Below are 14,023 nucleotides of genomic sequence, written 5' to 3'. Positions count from 1 at the left end.
TTCTGTTCTATTAAGCTACGACGCGACTATACTTGTCTGTTTCCCATAACAATTTATTGGATTGAACAGGGGACAACTTTTTTACCTCGCAGGAGATACTGAGTGTTCAGTCTTGCCTGGATGAGTGCCCTTACTTTTCTGTTTTTTCTTTTTCGTTTTGGTTTTTTCTTTTTGAATATATTTTTTCCTTTTTGTTTTTTCTAGTTAATTCATATTACCATCATAATTTTCCCAGTGTATTTATTCCAATATGTTAGGAATACTATCAAGCTAATATGCACTTTAATAGGAAATGTGGAGTATTGATGGTATGTTTTTATGCTACTTTTATTGTAATTTCAGCACTATGTACGATATAATTGAATATGTGCCTATTAAAGATTGATGAAATTCTACTTTCCTTGACCTGATCTATCCCCCGACTTGACTCCTGTGCTTGTTGCAGTTTATCCCGGCGATTTGTTCTCCGGTTGCATACATGTGAACCCCTCTTCCCTCTTGGTACATATTATTTTGGTTCTCCCCTGGGTTCATGTGGTCGGGGACGCCTATTCTTTGTTTTAATGAACTACTCTCCTAGTCATGCCTTGAGAGTTTCAGCAATGTCCACAGTCCATTTCTGAGATGTTGTCTTGACCCCAGACTTTGAGAGTTTTCGCAATGTTTCTAGTCAAGTTAGGAGTTTGAGCCATACCCAGGAATTCCATTTTCAGGCAAAAATGAAAGGCGCATGCCCAAAAACAATGATCATGTGAAGACTAGCCCCGCCTACAGACGCGTACCAAGAGTGAAAGCTATTTTAAGGTACAGGGGTTTTCCAATCTGAAGCTACCCCGTGATAAATCCCTCTGTTTACGGACCTGACTGGAGTAAGGGCTTCCAATGAGGGCAAGGGCATGCTTGCAGGAGAGCAGAGAACTAAGATGATCAGCCCCCGTTCCCTCCCATCTGATTGAATTAAAAACATGTATTGAGAGATTGATCTGCAATATATAATGGGAAGCATTCCTGGGGCACTAAATGCAGTGCGTTTTGCACCCGTGCCTCTCGCATCTGAGAGCTAACTGGATCACGCATTGTATATCACTCCTTTTGCAATCCATTGATTATGAACTAGTGGAAAAGCCCGTGTACACGGGCCAAAGTTGTTTTGGATGGAGGGTATGGGGAAAAAGTTATTTATTTAGTTATGTTAGAGAAACAATGGTTAATCAAAGGAATTTCTGTTTATATTTGTATGTATATATTTTATTAGTGTAATGTTTCCATTGTCAAAGAACGTTATCAATGGGATACAGAAGACACAGTGGGCCTCATTACGAGGTATGCCGGTAGCCATGCCGCTATTGGCGGCATGGCTGCTGGCAAAACCGCATCCGTGTCCTCGGAATGAGGACTTACCGGACCATTCCGAGTTCGGATGGCCTGGTAATTCCTCACTCGAGGACACGGACACGGTTCATCCCCATTCCCATTCAGCCCCCATAGGGCTGAATGGGAATGGGAGAGGGAGTAAACAACGGGCCATAACGAGATGGCCCGTTGTTTGCTCCCTCTTCCCCTCGCGGGACCCGGTATGCACGCCTGGTTTTCCCAGGCGTGCTTAAGGTGTCCCGCGAGGGGACCTCGTAATGTGGCGGAACGGGTTGAACGGCGCCGCAGCCTTTTACGGCAGTTTAACCCGTTCTGCCAGTGTCGTAATGAGGCCCAGTAGGTTTTTATTAACACAGTAGGAGCACTATATATCCTAAGACAACAGCTCCCTCTAGTGGTAAAAGCAGGGGAAGCGGACAGTAACTACTGTGCATGACTGCATCGGACAAACATACATCTGGCTTTTTATTGTATTGTATGATTTGCAGCAGTAGAATGCCTACATTGTTACTTTTTTTATGTGAAGCTTTTCTGTTGATAAGTTTTGACATTGCAAACCATGCAGAATGACCCTGCACCTTTGCCCTTTTGTTCATTCCTCTTCCCTAATGGGCCAGGTCTGTTGCCATGGTTAGCAATTCTTTAAACGTTACACAGCGTTGGCCTTCATCAAGGTACCTTAATGGACCCTACTGCACTTGCTTCCCCAACCCATATCTGCATCTTAAATAAAGAAGTGATTCCCTGTGAGACATACTTTATGGGCTAAGTCTCTGAAATTGTTCCTAATTTCAAATGTTTCTAAAGTTGATGTCTCCCTTGTAAACGTGTATAATAATAGTACTTCCCTAAGCAGTCTGGTGGCTGTTTCTGGGTGCTTGCTTTGTGTGTTGTATTTCTCCATACACCTCATCTCTTTCTGTCTGTTTTGGTTTGTAGGTGGTGCAACATGATAGCTAAAACTAAAACTTGGTCTGCCAAGCTCATTTTATGACACTGATCCACCTTAATCTTTAATTGTATCAGAAAATTCAATCAATTATACTTAAATGCATTTCTAAAAGTGTTAGCCCCTACCATGAATATTTAATTGGGTAGACAAACCAAAACACTGTACAAATAAAACATGTAAGTATTGCACCAAAACACATTAAAAGGAAACACTCATTAAACATAAATAAATGTATTACAAAGAGCCCAGAACTGGCATGACATCATCAGTCATTTTATTGTGGGAGGCAACATTCTATACTGCTTGATGTGCACTTGAGAAGGCATAGACCCATAATACCACTTAACTGCGGGAGTGTGCAGAGCCTACACTGATTTCTTATGAGAATTCAGGAACGAACATAGACTCCCTTTAGAATTGAAGGGGTTTTAAGCATTAGTTAAAAAACCCTTGGCATAGCCAGGTACGACCCATTTGGGGACCATTGTTCTGTGTAGTCGTTCCACATATGAGAAGAGATAGCATGGCCCCTGTGCATGCAAAGCTTCCAGACGACAAAGGCCTGGCTGTGCTTCTTGGGGAACTATGGTTATGGGGTGATGTTTAGGCTGAACAGGGGCAATAAGATAAGAGGGTGCAGCAGGTTGATGCATGAATCTGAAGCTGCCGTCTGCACCAGCTGCTGTTTCCGTGATAGGCACCAAGCTTTGCAGAAAGCACACCTTGCAGGCCAATGTCACTGACATAAAAGCCTGGATCAATGATTCTAGGGTCTCTGTCTGCAGCCTGTGCCTCTCCAGAAGGTTTGCAGTCCTGCTCCCATGATCCCCCACCGTTGACCATGCTGATTGTGGATACTGGAAGTTGCAGTCCATAACATCTAGAAAGTCACAGGCTGCAGAAACGTGTATTAATTCATCTGACTAAAACCAAAAAAGTGATGGGTGGAAGGTTTTGAATTAATATGAACTACTGGCATTGCTCTGGGCAAACTTCCACTCCACCATTTTTAGCCTGTCTGTCCCATTGTAAAAGGGGTCCCGCCATATGCAAATTAGTCAAGTATTGAAACCAATGGGAGCAGGCTTGCCCAAACTGCTAAGCCAGATACCCCCCGCACGGGAACACATGCAACCCAGACATCATGCCTCGGCCTTGTTGGGCCTCCTCAGTGAGGTGCAGCTTTGTTCCCTATGGTGCAGCGAGCAAAGGACCCACATCTGGGAATACCCTCTCTCACATAGGGAGACAAACTAAAACTCAAAATCTGATGGGTGGAAGGTTTGAATTAATCTGAACCACTGGCATTGCTCTGGGCTTCCACACCACCGTTTTTTAGCCCATTTGTTAGTTCAACTCATCACTTGAGAGAGCCAAGCCCTCGGAGATACTGGAGATTAATAAAAAATCAAAAAAACACCCACCCTTGAAATGCTGTTGCAGATTATGCATGCAATAGGCCACAGAGATGGAGCTCTGGGCTGATGGGTATAGTGGCCAGACACCATTAATCAATGGCAACTCATCTCCTCTGCCCCCGTTAATCACTGTTATAATGAACAATCATCAAATGTGTCTTTTCAGGGCTCCCCATAAACCAATCTGTCTCCAACCAGATTTAATTTTAGTTAAGCTGGGTTTTATTATCTAATTTGACAAAACTAGATGATTTAAGAGACATGCATCTTAAAATGTAACGCTGTGGTCAAAGAGGTCTCAGAGATTGCACTCTTTGGTGATGCGGTTTGGGGGCCATGCAGTGCTCGTTGCTTATGGGGGTTGGGGGCGATGCAGCGCTCTTTGGTGATGGGGTTTGAGGGCCATGCTGTGCTCTTTGGTGATGGGTTTGGGGGGCAGACAGCGCCATTTGGTGATGGGGTCGGGGGACATGCAGAGCTCCTTGGTGATGGGGGTTGTGGGCCATACAGCGCTCTTTGGTGATGGGAGTTGGGGACCATGCAGCGTTCCTTGTGATGGGATTGGGGACCATGCAGCGCTCTTTGGTGATGGGGTGTAGGGGCCATGCAGTGCTGTTTGATGATGGGGGTTGGGGGCCATGCAGCGCTCTTTGGTGATGGAGGTTGGGGGCCATGCAGCGCTCTTTGGTGATGGGGGTTGGGGCCATGCAGTGCTCTTTGATACTGGGGTCTGGCAGCCTTGCAGCACTCTTTGATGGCGGGTTTGGGGGCCATGCAGCGCTCTTTGGTGATGAGGGTTGGGGGCCATGCAGCGCTCTTTGGTGATGTGGTTTGGGGGCCATGCAGCACTCTTTGGTGATTGGGGTTGGGGGCCATGCAGCGCTCTTCGGTGATGGGGTTGAGGGTCATGCAGATGTGGGGTGAAATATAGCCCCGGAATGCTAGCAATAAAGTGGACAGAGTGATTTGGGAAGTTCCATTGAAATATAAGGCCAGCACAGAAATGGTTATGTCAGACATGAGGCCTATTGAACTAAAGACAAACCTGAATCTCAAAGGAAAGAACGTGGGCTTAAATCTCAAAAGTGTGAAGATATGTGCAATGCATTTCAGCAAGGAAAATAAAGACATGTGGCTGACAATGCTGTTTTACTGAATCCATGGAGAGATGCACTTTTACTTAAAGAGACAGATAACAGTGTACATTATCTTCAAAATAATACCAGATTGTGCTCCAGTCAACTCGCAAACTCGTGAAACCGAGCTCATTGCAATTATAAGAAATACAATAACTTTGTTTCTCCTCTTCCAAATGCTAAGAGAAGTGCTCACTAGACTTTCAGAGTGTGAACATGGTTTTCTCATATAACTGCCCTATACATATGGAAAATCCAGAAGTGATGTTCATGTTTTTGGCAACTGTGAGATTAAAGAAGTACATTACACATGAATATAAGGACCAGGTGCCTTATAAAACGTCATATAAAATGTATTGTGTGTGAGTTTAAAGGCCATTTCTTGCTGAATTTTACATGCAGCTGGTCATTTCTCCTAAAGATGAAACTTAACCTCCAAGACCTTTCCTCTTCTGGTCTTGGAGAGGGAGGTATTGTTGTCAACCATCAATCAGGGCCATTGCTTAAAAATATAGAAAGAAATACACTGCCTAGATTTAAACCATGGTAGAAACAGATAGGACCATGCCTGTTCTTTTAGCAGAAGTGACCTTGAGGTCACAAATCCCAGTCAGGGCCATTACAGGCCAAGAAGGGAGAGGTTGAAGATTAAAATGTGTCAGCCTCTGACTGATCACATGCTCAAGGGAAAATGAAACTGAAAGCGAATGCAGAAAAGACTGGAGTTCAGTTAATAGAAAATTACATATTATTGCATGAAAAGGGCAGTGTATATGCCACAACAGTCATTCCAGACTTGTATTAAAGGTCACAGTATACCCCTTTGAACCATGCAAAAACAATGTTGGTGTGATAAACATAACAGAAGTTGATTGCGAGAGATTTGAAAGTTGGTGTGAGGGTGAAGTCTAAAATTAACATGAAGTGGCATATTTTTCACTGATACGGCACCTGAGTAAATGAAGAAAAAAAGTATCTCTGCATTGGAAGGGTCTGCCAACTTCACATTAGTATCATCTGCTTTGCCTTAAAATGTAGTTCTTAAAAATATACCAATACATGGAAAGATTTGAAAAATTAGGATACTTGCCATGTTGATAGATTGTCAGAGATTTGAACATACCAAGCCCACATGTCAGTTTGGGATGGTGAAGCTGTTTCCTCCCACAGCTTTCCTAACTCACACTCCTCATCGCCTTGTCCTGTTAGCACACAGGTGGGAGGTGGGTAGAGAAAACCAACTGGAATCATGACAAGTGTTGATGTCATGTGCCCTATAAGTAAAGCAGTTTGCATCAGAACTGGGCTTTTTCCACTTATTCCGGGAGGTAACCTGCTGCTGACCTCTTGCGAGAAACACCCAAGCAGAGAGGCCTCAAATCTAGCATTCGAGACAGGGACGAGGAGACCTAGAAGCTGACTGGGACCCCTTGGAGGAGCCAAAGAGGACTATCCTGGACTGACACTCTTGCTGTCCCAGAGGTGCCTTGATGTTCCCCTGTGCTCATTACAAGGTCTCTCCTGCAAGTAAAACTATCACCAATGCCATAGATTGTGTAGGCCCTGCATTTTTCAAGTATTGTTCGAGTTATTTCCTGATAGTAAAATATCCTATTCGTCTGCGTAGATCCTGAGCATATTTAATTAAATGAAATCAATGAATTCCCCTTTAGAAATCATGGGATGTGTTTTGTTGTCATTCTAACCTAACACGCTCTTCCCAGTGTGTTTTGAGCTGTTATAGACATAAAGATCTGCCAAAAGATTAAATCACAAAACCCTGTTCCCACGTGAGAGTGCAGGGTGCAAAACGAAATTGTCCATCTGTTCCCATTGTGCTCTGACCAAAACCACAAAGCCCTGCCTCTTCTTTTTAGGTGTGGCAAAACAAATGCTCCCATTGCTTTTCTTTCCCTCATATTGCATCCGTGGTAATAGTAAAAAAAAACGATTGTGCCCCTTGATTCCCTTTTTCCAAAGAGTGCATTTTATCAGAATCCCAAAACGATTTTCCCATTGTGTTCCCACTCTCTGCACTGGCCTTCAATTCAGATGGGCCAAGTCTAATTGATGTTTGGAGGGTGGGGGTTGCTGTGAGAAAAGTATAATAAACAAATCAGCAATCACTGTGTGTTTTGAATTGTTCCCTTTCTGCATTGGTGAGGGATTTGAAAAGAAAGCTGTGGGAAATTGTGACTGCATAGCTCAGTATTATCTCTGTGTTGGTGCCATTACGGAAGTCATTTTTGTTCTTGTCTTGCCACAGCATTGGTGGCTAATGTTAGTCTATTTGTCAAATTTGGTTTAAATAAATTAATAAATCTATATTCTTACTACACGCCTCCTGGTTCCTAGTCCATTGTGACACCAGGTATTTGTTGGGGTTGGGTGCAAAACGGGTTGGAGGCCTTAACAAACTGAACCTTAACAAAAGAAGAGCGCTTTGTTGTGCACCACCTGGATTGGGGGGAAAGGAACTCACTGAGTTGAGGGTGACCTTGTAATAAACCACGACACAGAGCTCTTTGGTGATGGGGTTTGGGGGCCATGCAGTGACCGATTAATAAAAGGCAGATAATATTCTCCTTACCACTCCATCGCCTTTAAAATAATAAAAAATCATTATTTCTGTCTTGTTAGGGCTCCACGTAAAACAGTTTGCCACCTAACAGATGGTAAATTGTGTCCAGATGGGTGTGATTCCCTAATTTGACAAAGCTAGGCGCTGGCAAAGCTAGGCAGTGTTGAATGATCCAATGAGAGTAAAGGTTGCCTTTTCTTCAGCAGCTTGTAATTGTGGGCGGGTTGGACATGTTCAACCTCACAACGCTGGCTCACAATCAACTGCAAATCTAGCGCCTGAACTCACCCAACGCTCCCTTTGCCAAGCGAGTGGTACGATTGTAATGGATTTTTCTAGCGACCAGAGGACAGTGTTTTGTCTGATTTACTGAATATCCAAAGCTTCTGTGCTTGATTTGACATGTAATAGGCATTTTTAAGAGAGCATATCGTCTATGTGCAAGACAGGGCTGGCTTTAAGCACGGGCAACCTGGGCGGTACCCCAGGGTGCCACATTAGGCCCCCGCCACGCCTGCTGGGGGAGTCTTTCAAGGGTTTCCCCCAGCTGCCTTGGTAGGTGAAGACGCCCTATTGTGAAATGTAATGCCCCCCCGCTCTCGCCAGCACTGGCAGAAGGCAGGGGCATTTCCTTTCAATAGGGCTGTGATACTAAACCAGCATGGGGCAAATCCCCCCTGCTGTTTAGCATCAGCGCCCTATTGAAGTGATTAACTCCCTGCTTCAGCACTGGAGCGGGGAGTTGATCACTTAAATAGAGCGCCACTGATAGGCACCCCTAACCCCAGGCTTGTCTAGGCAGGGGGGAATGTGGAGGGTTCAAGACAAATTCCTCAACACAGGCGCTGCCAGAGACAGCCCTCCCTCCCAACTTGAAGATGTGATACCATCTTGTACCTTTAATGTCAGCATCAAAGAGAGTTTCAAGTTGTATTTTAAGGTTTTCAAATATATCAACATGGTTACAGCACTGTCTGCACTAGTTAATATAAAGAAAGTACAATGGCCAGACCATCGGGCGAAGCACAACTGCACGCGTGTACATGGCCAGGACGTGCTGAGAACGGACTTCAAAAATGCATCGTGGATTTGTAATGGCCAGATTGAAAGTAAACAGGACCGACACATTCCGGAGGCGTGCATCAGATGCCTGAAATCCGCGTTGGCAAATAAAAACCGTTATAATGACCGCTGAAGAGCCGGCGCGTGTGCAGGCAGGGGGGGCGCCGAGCCACATCTGGAAGGAGAAAGGCGCTTTTGTGCGGCCTCCGAAGGGTGTGGTGTGGCTGGGAGCAGATGTTCGGAGCGCCGTGCAGAAGGGAAGAGGCCAGTGGAAAACTCGGCAGCAGAAACGGCCCGGAGGTGGACGGCCCTGACTGCGCACTTCAGGTTCCAATGGGGGGAGTCCGCCGCCGCCGGCCCCTGCCCTCGACACCCTGTGCAGCGCCGTGCACGCTATGCGAGCATTCTCAAGGTGAGTCCTTCAGAGTTTCCATCGTTCCGACTATCTGGCATGTGAGATCTTTTAGGATAAGCCTGTATATTTTATTCTTGAACTACGAGTATCACCAGTTTGCAAAAAAACGGGTCTTTGTAGAGGTTGAATTCCCCAGCATTTTCTTTCCCTTAGATACAGCGTTATGAGAACGGAAAGTTACAAGGCTGTCAGACGGTACTCATCTGATGACCCCATATAAATTCATTGAGAACTGCCGTCTTGGGTTGAAAAGGCTACCTGTAAAATAGCACCATCTGTGAGACAGATATTGTAAAGCATGTAACGTCTTGCTTTTCGGCTCATTTGCATACCCACAATGCGTTGCTCACGAAGCCCTGAACTGGAGCTGAACATCCAGTGATGGACACTGGTTGGCACTGTACCATGTGTGACTTGACTCAAATGTCGTGTTTTACCAGCTCACCATAAGAAGAACTCTTTCAGTTTCTTATAATTTTGGCAACATTCAGCGAATCCACGTGAAACTTAGCAAACGAAAAAAACGGACTGGACATTTTGAATGAATCTTGAAGTTACTTCCGGGGCTGGGGGTAGGGGGCGTGGCATAATGTTATATCAGAATGTGTAGCACACACCGCTGACATGTTTTTGGTCTCCAGGCACTATGAGGGATCTGAAAGGGGCACATTTAGTTAGGTGCTGGTTAGGGCAAAAGCAAGATAGTGTTGCTCTTGTGTAGATGCGGGCAGAAGGGAAGTGCCCTCAGCAATGGGTGTTTTAATTTAGTTTAGTTTATTATTTATATAGCACACAAAGCCCAGAGGCATCTAGGCACTTTACATTAAGAATATGGTTACAGTAAGTGCATAGGTAGACAGGGTACACTAATTACATATCAGGCATGCATTGGGCCTGGATAGCGCAAATAAATTCATACTTAGGAAAGCTCGCCTCTTGTCGCGGGGAGCTACATCAAGGTACATATGAAGGACATAGTAGGTACATAGAATATATACTTAGGAAAGCTCGCCTCTTGTCGCGGGGAGCTACATCAAGGTACATATGAAGGACATAGTAGGTACATAGAATATATACTTAGGAAAGCTCGCCTCTTGTCGCGGGGAGCTACATCAAGATACATATGAAGGAGATAGTAGGTACATAGAATATATACTTAGGAAAGCTTGCCTCTTGTCGCGGGGAGCTACATCAAGGTACGTATGAAGGACATAGTAGGTACATAGAATATATACTTAGGAAAGCTCGCCTCTTGTCGCGGGGAGCTACATCAAGATACGTATGAAGGACATAGTAGGTACATAGAATATATACTTAGGAAAGCTCGCCTCTTGTCCCGGGGAGCTACATCAAGGTACGTATGAAGGACATAGTAGGTACATAGAATATATACTTAGGAAAACTCGCCTCTTGTCGCGGGGAGCTACATCAAGGTATATATGAAGGACATAGTAGGTACATAGAATATATACTTAGGAAAGCTTGCCTCTTGTTGTGGGGAGCTACATCAAGGTACATCAAGGTACATATGAAGGACATAATAGGTACATAGAATATATACTTAGGAAAGCTCGCCTCTTGTCGCGGGGAGCTACATCAAGGTACATATGAAGGACATAGTAGGTACATAGAATATATACTTAGGAAAGCTTGCCTCTTGTTGTGGGGAGCTACATCAAGGTATATATGAGATTGGGATTGTACATATGAAGGAGGTACATAGAATGTATAGCTACATCAAGGTATATATGAAGGACATAGTAGGTACATAGAATATATACTTAGGAAAGCTTGCCTCTTGTTGTGGGGAGCTACAACAAGGTACATCAAGGTACATATGAAGGACATAATAGGTACATAGAATATATACTTAGGAAAGCTCGCCTCTTGTCGCGGGGAGCTACATCAAGGTACATATGAAGGACATAGTAGGTACATAGAATATATACTTAGGAAAGCTTGCCTCTTGTTGTGGGGAGCTACATCAAGGTACATATGAAGGAGGTACATAGAATGTATAGCTACATCAAGGTACATATGAAGGACATAGTAGGTACATAGAATATATTGTTAGGAAAGCTTGCCTCTTGCCGTGAGGAGCTATATCAAGGTACATATGAAGGACATAGTAGGTACATAGAATATATACTTAGGAAAGCTCCCCTCTTGTCGCGGGGAGCTACATCAAGGTACATATGAAGGACATAGTAGGTACATAGAATATATACTTAGGAAAGCTCGCCTCTTGTCGCGGGGAGCTACATCAAGGTACATATGAAGGACATAGTAGGTACATAGAATATATACTTTGGAAAGCTCGCCCCTTGTCGCTGGGAGCTACATCAAGGTACATATGAAGGACATAATAGGTACATAGAATATATACTTAGGAAAGCTTGCCTCTTGTTACGGGGAGCTACATTAAGTTACATATGAAGGACATAGTAGGTACATAGAATATATACTTAGGAAAGCTCGCCTCTTGTCGTGGGGAGCTACATCAAGGTATATGCAACTGCAAAGGTCAAGTTTGGAGGCAAATACTATTGGCAAGTTTCTATTGTTTGGTGTCAAGAACTTTGAGGCTTTTGTCCCAAGTGAGGGAGTCTTGTGTCATCTGAGTACTAGAATGCATGGGCTGCGCTGTACTGCTCTATTGTGTGCCATTAATACTCTGTGTGCGAGAGGGTTATTTGGTTTGCGTTTGGTGTGTTTGAATACATTTTGTGGGTAGGGTTAGCAGGTCACAACTTGGTGTGCTAATTTTGAGAGTGCCGCATGTGAACTTGGGGGAAGCTATAGTACATGGCGCAGCATAACTGAACTTCTGGTATTCTATCGGACAACCTGGAACAAAAGTAACAATGTGGCGTGAATGCACTGTGGTGGAAGGGAACTGGAAGGGTGTTCTTTGTTAGACCAAGGCTCAAATGTTGATTGTTTGCCATGGTTTGGGGTCTGATTTTGTGGTTGATGTGGAATGCCAAGGGGCCTTCAGTTGCTGGGTGATATCTCAGTCAAAGAGGGGTGGTCATTTCCAGTTCCAGCCACTTGGACGCTTTGGGTTTACCGTGGGATTATGAGCACAGGCAAGGCAGTGCAATTCACCATTTCTACAGTACAAAGGTTTCCACCGGGATGGTGGCTTTACAGTGAGCGATTGGTCTGTCCAATGAATCTGGCCATCTGTGGAGGAAAAAGGGAGGATTTACCCTGCTGCGTGGGAATATTCCAGTTTTCCTCTAAACTCAGAATTTGGTGGTGCGGTTAAAATTGTGGCAATTCCTCTACTGCCAAATAATTGGTGCTAACGGAATTACTGCCACTTCTTTTTTTTGTTACCACACTGCTGAACTCGTAATGCGGCTGATAGTATTTTAGAGTAATGAGAGAGAAGATAGATGGGATAGCAGTTGGCAGAATTGTTGGGGTTGGCCATTCGATCTGGCTGATGGACACACCTGGGTTGAATCTAAAAGTTTTTTTTCGAGGCTGTGGTGAGGAAATATTAATTTTATCTTGGTGGCATTGAGCTTGAAATGTGTTTAATGTAATTGAGGAATCTGATTTGGAGGACATAGTTATTGGGATTGTTTTAGAGGTTTTGGTATATATCAGTCCAATCCACAAAAGAGAGCAGGATTGCATAACAGGGACCAATAATGTTCAGAAGTGTCCTAGTAAGTATATGTCCTGGAGCGTCAGTGGCATAGTGGAGGTTTGAAGTTGAGGGCCTCACATTTTGTTTAATATTCCTGGGTCCTCTTTCAGATATCTTCTCACTTGAGAAGATTCCCACTTTTCCATAGGGAGGACACTGGACATGGGAGTCACAATTAAAAGGCCAAAATCCTAGGCCAGAGACACTTTATAATAGGTATTCCATTTTCGTTGTAACTATTAGATGGCGGAGTAAGCACTCCCTATTAATCGAAACAATTGGCCATGGAGGTAAAGGCAGGAGAGAAATGCATTTGAGCAGGTACACAGAGCGTGTGGGTGTTAGTTGGCTATTTACCCACCCATCACCATGCTAGGCCCAATAGCCCCTCCCTTCTACTTTATAATTACAAGACCCAATTCTTAGAATCTACAATGTGGACTGGCATGTATAAATATATATGTGTATTAAACCGTTTGTATACCTACATTTTGTGTACAAGTTACAACAACCACAGTATATATACATTGATTGATCAATAAGTACAATTGCGGGTGCCACAATACACTGCCTCCAATTGGCACTACCCCTACTCTTTTCTTAATTGGTGCAACATAACTGTTGTACATCATACATTGTCATGTTATGTTATGTGGTCTTATATCATGCCTGTTGTCACCAGTGGGGCAGTCTCCAGTCGCCTATTTGGCTCTGCAAGAAAGAGGCTGGAGTGTGTTATTGGGGGTACAATGATAGGATCGGTTCCAAACCAGGAGAAACCGGCGTCTGTGTTTGTTTTCTTGCACGTGAGTTGGTTGTGTGACCTGGCTTGTATCCATAAGGGTAAGACTCAATGCCTTGGTTAATTACTAGTGTTATGTTGGGTGTGTGTTTGTGTGTTTCAAGTGTGGTTTGGCTGTTGTCATAATCGTGCACACTGGCTTGTTGTATCATTATACATTTTCATAACAATGAACAAATATACATCATAAATGGTATCTTTCTCGAAACATAATCAATCACTTTATTCATCCCCATACAAATCTAAACCAACACATTTGATTAAAAAACTCCACAACACGCTCAAAGACCTATACATTCTGTGCATGGCAAGTACCTTGACAGAGTATGCTGTTATTCGCCAGTTGTCAATTACCAATTAATGGTCCTGATAAAAAATAACAATTATATAACACACCCAACATGTATTGTTCCCATATATACCATTCACATAAAGGGAACTTCCTTGGGGGTCTACTGCTGGGAACACAATTTTCCTAGTCTTACATTATAATGGCATCCTTTTTATGTAATTTAATTTTGGTGACTACCTAATGTCATACCATCCTGCTCTTACACCTGGCATAAGCATTAGATATAGACCTTTCTTTTAACTTCTTTTTTTTCATCCACAGGACTGTCCC

At 43.8% G+C, this 14,023-nt stretch overlaps 1 protein-coding gene across 2 annotated transcripts in view; it reads left to right on the top strand.

Annotated features, from left to right (window-relative positions):
• Positions 1 to 14,023, top strand: part of LOC138480760 (rho GTPase-activating protein 20-like) — a 477,633-nt gene that overhangs the window by 168,993 nt on the left and 294,617 nt on the right. Inside the window, exon 1 of one of the 2 annotated variants that reach the window (XM_069612495.1) lies at positions 8,670 to 8,935. The exons of the other annotated variant lie outside the window; for it this stretch is intronic. The gene's annotated coding sequence lies outside the window, so the exon portion shown is untranslated. Of the gene's footprint in view, positions 1 to 8,669; positions 8,936 to 14,023 lie in introns of those variants that run through there. 2 annotated transcript variants of the gene reach the window in all.

Source organism: Ambystoma mexicanum, chromosome 5p (assembly GCF_040938575.1).
Source record: "Ambystoma mexicanum isolate Mex_15411 chromosome 5p, UKY_AmexF1_1, whole genome shotgun sequence".
NCBI lineage: Eukaryota > Metazoa > Chordata > Amphibia > Caudata > Ambystomatidae > Ambystoma > Ambystoma mexicanum.
This window is presented reverse-complemented; position numbering and strand designations above follow the sequence as displayed.